A 7499-nucleotide genomic window follows, 5' to 3' on the forward strand; every position below is an offset into this window, starting at 1 on the left:
TATGGTATCCACAGGTGGGATAGTCCTCCAACCTTCTGTCTTCCACAGGATTTCTTCAGGGTCCACTGGGAGGGTCCTTAATCTTTCAAATTGCAACCGCGACTTACACGTTGATTTGTATGGAGAATGCGGTCGTGTTCTCACACGGCACATGCTCTCCATGGGGTTCCTAGTCACTCACCTTAGGTCCCCGGCACTTCTACATCCTCTGGACATTGTCTTGACATGAGTGGTGCCTCTTTTACCACTTTCTTAGCATATGGTTTGGTCCCACTGGGGTCCACAATGAATTCTGTGCTATTTACTTGATTTCTATGCAAAGTATTGTGTGCATTGTGTATATCTTCTGGTAGGAGATATCTGTACGTATTAGTGAGAGTTAGATAAAAATTGAATATTTTTATAAATACATGTGGTTCTTTATCACTTAATCTATACTTAATCTATACATATAAGATTGCATTCTGGTAAAGCAAGCTTCTTTACACTCCTTCTGGACTAAGCGTGAAGGCTGCTCTCCACAGCTACCACTTAGAGAGCTTTCTAAGGTTGTCTAAGACCTCTTAAATCACCATAAGGGTTGTCTGGGCTGGTGCAGGGTGCCCACTTACATTAGTGGACATCATATACCAGGCTAGCCTCTCACAAGGTCTGATAAATAAATGCCGGAACCCAGAATGAAACCTTAATTATTAGATGCCGGAAGAGCTACTCCCAGGGGTTCGACGAGCTACCGGTAGCGTGCGATCGACCGGTTGGAGACACCTGCGTCTACACCAATGCACTCTATGCATCACTACTCTACACCACTGCACTCTATGGCATTGTACTCGGCATCTCTGCCCTCTCTCCCACTGAACTCTATGTAACTCTACTCTGTTCCACACTACTCTGCACCACTTTACTCTATGCCACTGCGTTCAACTCTGCACTACTCTTCTGCACTTTACGCATTCCATGCCACTCCACTTTGTAGCATGGCACTCTTTTCAATGTACGAGTTACTTATCGTCGGTAATGATGTATCTGGTAGAGACGTTGTCTAGCCACAGATTCCTTAAATCAGAATATTCCCAGGCGTCAGACTGGATCTGGAATTTCTTTCTGCAGCTCCGTGTGGTACCGAGGGACGACGCCACACGACTCCGCACTGACGTCGTCCACGTATGTGACGTCAGCGAGGTCATATAAGTCCCTCCCGGCGCGCTGACGTCAGTTTTCCTTGGAAACACTTTTCTGCGGCACAACACGGAGCCACCAACATAAACGGTGAACAGTGTGCGAAGGATGAAAAATGCGTGAAATAAAGAAGGAGGATGGTACAAGATACCATCATAAAAGGCAGTATCAGACACTGTCTACATATAAGTAAAACGTAAGAGTGGAACAAAGCTGTGAGAAAGAACCCCCAAAGCGAAGCATAGACCCTTCCCCAACCGCGAGCAACAGGGTAAGTATATCTCAACAGACAAAAATAGACTGTTATTACCATGTAGAACTGTGCCGTCCAGCAAGGACGGAGCACACAAAAAGCAACAATCCACTGCAGGAAGGTCTGAAAAGACTGGCACTTCCCCTATAGTAATGGAGGTCTCAATCAGATCCCCAAAGAAGACGACTATAGAGGAGACAAGAGGCCTGAGTCAATAGAGAAGGCGGGAGGGAGGGAAGACAGCAGGAGAAGAATAGAAGAAAAAGAAGTATCTCCTGATGAAGGTGAATCAAAATGCACCATCTTACAGGAAAGAAGCCCCTTGGAAGGAGTCAGCCGCATATGGAAAATCTCAAAGGGGCGCAACAATTGGAGCACCTGTGAAAGAAAACCAATGGCAACTGAAAAGAGGCAAGTTGAGCAACCCCGTTGGCAAGGTCCTCGCAGAACGGGGAGGATGGGTGGGCGTTAAGGAATCTGCGGCTAGACAACATCTCTACCAGATACATCGCTACCGAAGGTAAGTAACTTGTACATCTGATAGAGACATCTAGCCGCAGATTCCTTAACTTAGAATAGATACCACAGCCATACCTCAAGAGGAGGTGGTTCTGCGACAGAATAGAAAAAAGGGTATCCGTGGGCAACACAGAGAGAGAGAGACATATTAAAAAAGGAGGTGAATGATCAACGACCACGCCACACGGGTGCCACAGGAGGTAGCCACATTTTAAGCATGATAAATACCGTGATAACCTCCACAGGAGGAGAATGAGGCACATATGCAATGCGACCTATGGCGTATTAAGAAGATAGTACCAAAAGTCACAACATTGAACACCGTACAACGGTAAGGTAATGGCCCACTTGACAGATAGCAGAGCTGTACAACAGCATACAAGTATCCCACTTGGAGTATGGCACACCCCTAAACAACGGGGAACACCTCTTAGGGCAAACCACAGTCATAGGCCCAAACACAAACGACCTGTGGAACACCGCCACAGAAGGCTTACTGCCAGCCTTAAATGCATAATGCATCTGTTAGGATGCTAAAAAAAAGGGTAACCACCCCAGAACATTGTATTGTATTGTATTGTAAGGGGAGCTTGTAAAGCGCGCTGACACCATGGGTTTCCTGGCGCTGGTTGAGTACTGAGGGACCAAAAGGGTTTAGCCGGATTGAGGGAAAAGCCATGTTTTTAGGGATTTACGGAAAAGGGTGAGAGAGTTGGAGATTTTGAGAGAGAGGGGAAAGGAGTTCCACAGTTTAGGGGCCAGGAATGTGAATCTCCGGCCTCCAGATCTGCAAAGCTTGACGGGGGGAATGAGTAGGAGGTGAAGGTGGGAAGATCTCAGGTTCTGTGAAGGACAATAGGTCCTGATAAGGGATTTCAGAAAGGCGGGACAGGAGCCGGATAAAGATTTAAAGGTGAGGCAGCCGATCTTAAAGGCTGCTCTCGAGACGACAGGGAGCCAGTGCAGTTTAAAAAGAACGGGTTTAGCGGATTGCCATTTCGGAATCCCAAGGGCCAATCTCGCCGCTTGGTTTTGAACAGATTGTAGTCTGGAGAGAGATGTTTTAGGCAGACCGTGATAGATAGCGTTCGAAAAATCTAAGCGGGAGAGGACAAGGGCTATGATTACTTGCAGGAGAGCTTCAGGAGTAAGGAGATAAGCCACCTTCCTGATCCTGCGTAGCTGGAACATGCAGGAGGAGACTACTGTCCCCACTTGGGGCCCAAGGGAAAGACTGGAGTCAATGGTGACCCCAAGACTTTTTGCCGAGGCCACAGGGGTGGGGGGGGTGCCGAGTTCTTTCGGCCAAAAGTGTGGACCCCAATAGGTAGAGCTCTTGCCAGGAAGAAGGAGCTCCGTCTTTCCAGGATTCAGTTTGAGCTGGTTTTGGCACATCCACTGTAGGATGTGGGACATAACTGCCTGGAAGTTCGGGATAGCAGAGGGGGAGTCGAGAGAAAAGATGAGTTGTAGGTCGTCCGCGTAGTTGAAGACGGTGACGTCCCACTGCCTCAAAGAGAAAAGAAGGGGTCGAAGATAGAGGTTGAAGAGAAGGGGGGATAAGGAGGAGCCCTGGGGGACCCCACAGGGCAAGTGTTCCCTAGGAGCTCTCAGAGTACCCAGGCTGAGGGTCCGGGACCTCCCGGTCAGGAAGGATTTGACCCATGCCAGCGCCAGGCCCTGGATGCCAGCTTGCTCGACACGGTGGAGAAGGATGTTGTGGTCCACCGTGTCGAAGGCAGCCGACAGATCTAATAACACCAGGGCCTGGGGGGACCCCTTGTCAGCGCCGTCTCTCAAGGTATCCAACACGGCCAAGATCACCATCTCCGTGAAATGGCCGGGTCTGAAGCCGGCCTGATTGGCCTCGAGAAAGTTGGAACTCTCGATAAATTGTGAGAGACAGGCGGTGGTGTGGGCTTCCAAGATTTTAGAGAAGAAAGACAGAAGAGAAATAGGGCGATAGTTCGCCGGGACGGCAGGATCGGCCCCAGGTTTCTTCAATAGAGGCACCAGCACGGCCTCCTTGAAGGAGCAGGGTACCGTACTGGACGAAAGAGAGGAATTCAACAGGGGGAGGATGCAGTCGGGAAAAGAATGGCAGATGTCACGTAGTATGGTGGGGGGACAACAGTCGTCTGGAGATCCAGACTTAACACGGGTGGCCAATGTGGCCAAGGCCATGGAATCTAGAGGAGGAAACTGAGTGAAAGAAAGGGTGTTGTGGGGAGGGGAGGCGGAGCCCGCGCCAGGAGAAGTGGTCGGGATGGTGTCTTTAATCAAGACGATTTTCTGAGTGAAAAACGTACTCAGCGCGTTACAAGATTCCTGTGTGGGGGCCTCAGTCGGAAGTGTCCTGGGGTCGGAAGTGAATTCGTTAAAAACTTTAAAAATCTCTTTGGACTTGCAAGGAGCGGATAGGATTTTTCCAGAAACTTAAGCTTTTTTGGCTGCGGAGATAGCTGTTTTGTAATTATTGCGCGCGGCCACATATACGCCTCTGCTAGACGAGCAATAGTCTCTTCTCCACCTACGCTCGGATTGGCGGAGTTCCAACTGCAGGGTCTTAAGGTGGGGGGGTGAACCATTTGTGGGAGTGTCGATGTCGGGATCGGGGAAACTTAGTTAGAGGGGCAAAGATATCGCTGGCTGTCGTAAGCCAGTCAGAGATATGCCCCTGAAACTCGTTGGTGCTTAACTCGTTGGGGAGCAGGGGACGGGTTAGAGAGAGATGGGATAGGAATTTAGAGGAGTCGGCGGCTCTCCACTTGCGGGCGGTGCCGCCCTCCTGCAGTGGGATCCTGATCTGGCCGACAACCGAGAGAGTGATGTCAATCAAAAAATGATCGGACCACACACAAGGTGTAATAAGCGGACAGGAGGACTTGACCCCGTGGACCCAGATGTGGTCGAGGATGTGGCCGCCACTGTGAGTGGCGGACCGGACTAATTGCGTGAAGTTCATGCTCGAGAGAGCCTCGAACAATTCGGTGGCGTGGGGGCCAGCGTCCACGTTCTGGAACCAGTAATTGAAGTCACCGACGATGACAGTACGGGGGGAGGAAATGGCAATGTTGGTCAACTGATCGATAGGGGAGGAGGGGAAGGAGGGCATGGGGTGGGGGGGGGCGATAAAGTACCATAATGGTGACTGCGCCTACCTCGGTCCCAAGACGCAGGACCAAGTTGTCCACTTCTGGGAGGGTCATACTAGCGGAGGCGATGATCTTAAGGTTCTTGCGTATTACCGCTGCCACCCCACCTCCGGGGCGACCCCCTGGACGGTTGGTGTTCAGCAGAAAGTAATCTGGGGGTAGTGCAGCAAGGATATCGGGGAGGGAATCGTCGGTGAGCCAGGTCTCAGATAGTAAGAGAGCATCTGGCCTCTACGTCGTAAGAAGATGGAAAATGTCGGTTTGATGCCTGACCAGAGAACGAGTGTTTAGGTATAATACCCGGAGCTGTGACTCGACACGAGCAGGGGCAATGATTGGTGCCGCCGGCCCCAAATGCGGGGGAGAGTGACCTGCGATCCCCAGTGAGGAGATCCTGGTCCAGGTATCGGGAGATAAGGGGCAAGCAGAGGCTTGTAGGCGCATAAGAGCAGAGCGAGAGTGAGAGATAGCAGTGGCGGCATCCCTAGCCCCTGGGCCCGTCCAGCCGCGGACGGGCGCAGACGGGCTTAACTCTGGCACAACTCCGGCGCGCCTACGGCGCGCCCGCTGCGCTGACGCATGGGGGACGTTTAAATAGGCTAGTGACGAGGGAGGTGGGTGGAGTCAGCAGGGCGGGATAGGAGGGGTTTTAAAATAAGTTACGTCCACCGCTCGTAGTCAGCGGGACGAGGAAGCTGCAAAGCTGCTCTCAATCAGCAGAGGGAGCGAGGAGGTATTAAAAATGGAGTTACAGTGCCCAGCGCGCGCGAGCCCTCTGCCACAGGACTGCTCGTGTGCACTGAAAGAGAAAGAGGCGGAGCCTAAATAGGCTAGTGACGAGGGAGGTGGGTGGAGTCAGCAGGGCGGGATAGGAGGGGTTTTAAAATAAGTTACGTCCACCGCTCGTAGTCAGCGGGACGAGGAAGCTGCGAAGCTGCTCTCAATCAGCAGAGGGAGCGAGGAGGTATTAAAGATGGAGTTACAGTGCCCAGCGCGCGCGAGCCCTCTGCCACAGGGCTGCTCGTGTGCACTGAAAATGCGAAAAGAAGACCTGCGAAATACAGACCAATGGGGAGGCCAAAAGCCCGTAAGGAGGCGCTGAACAGCCGATTCGGCGTGGGCATCAAACAACAGGACCCCATCAAAGGGCAGATCAACAAGGCGCTCCCGGATATTATCCGGGAAGACGCCATCACGCAACCAAGCATGGCGTCGGAAGGCAACCGAACTAGCCATTGCTCTGCCTAAGGAATCAGCAGTATCTAAGGCCGAGCGGATGGTAAATTCAACCAAGTCACGGCCATCCTGGAAAAGATGAAGGAGGTCAACACGAGCGCCTTCAGAGGTGGCTGAAAGAAGAGACTCGGCAGAGTCCCAAAGGGCAGAGGTAGCCAGAGCCAAGACACACACTGTATTTAGTGAGCGAAGGGTGGCACTAGCGGAGGCGAAGATGTTACGACCCCACGACTCAAGCCATCTGGACTTCCGGGAGGGAGGAAGCATCAGCTGAGGCAAGGAAGGCAAGGCAGTTTGCAGAACAAACCCCTGCATGTCTGGGTGAACAAATAAGCAAACTGGATCATGCGGAGTAGGACGGTGGCGGTGCAAGACAGAACGAGCCACCGGATCACCAGAAGCTGGCCGAGATCAGGTGCCCAAAAGGGCATCATAAAGAGAAGCTTCAAAGGGCTGAAGTGGCTCCACATTCACCGACCCGTGGTGGAGGACATCTTGCAGAGGGTCCCCAGGCAAAGGGATCAAAGGGGTCACATACTTAGAACACGAGCGGCCAAGGAGACCACTCTAATGAACGCTGTACCGCCTCGATAGCCCTCCAAGGAGGGGACAGCAATTCATCCGTAGGTGAGGGCTGTAAACTAAGTCTTCCACCCCAAGGAGGTTGACCGAGAAACTGAGGGTGCGACCAATGCCCAACTGAAGGAAGCCCCATTGATGAATGAGGGTCTTGATGGGGCTCCTGAGGAGGCGGGGATCCTGCCGGGTCCACAAATTCTAAGGGGGGAACAGGCAAGGACAGATCCGGCGTCTCCGGATGTGAAAGCGATGCCAAACTCTCCCCGGAAGTCTGCAGAGAAGAGTCAACAATCCGGCATTGGGGCGGCGCAATGGCGACTTTGGTCGGCGCCGACCTGCCTCGTCCGGCGCTGACTCTGCTCCATCCGGCGCCAACTCGGCCTCGTCTGGTGCCGTTTCCACGTCAACCACGACAAGCTCCACTTCCGAAGAAGGGGACAGCGCCGGAGCCAGGGAGGCAAGCTTACGGCGACGGACCAACGCCGACTCAGCCTCAACCACAACAGGCTCCGACTCCAAAGTAAGAAGTGGAGTCAGAGCCGGGGAGGCGAGTTTACAGAGCCGGAACGGCACCGTCC

The sequence above is a fragment of the Lissotriton helveticus genome, chromosome 4_1 (assembly GCF_964261635.1).
Source record: "Lissotriton helveticus chromosome 4_1, aLisHel1.1, whole genome shotgun sequence".
Lineage (NCBI taxonomy): Eukaryota > Metazoa > Chordata > Amphibia > Caudata > Salamandridae > Lissotriton > Lissotriton helveticus.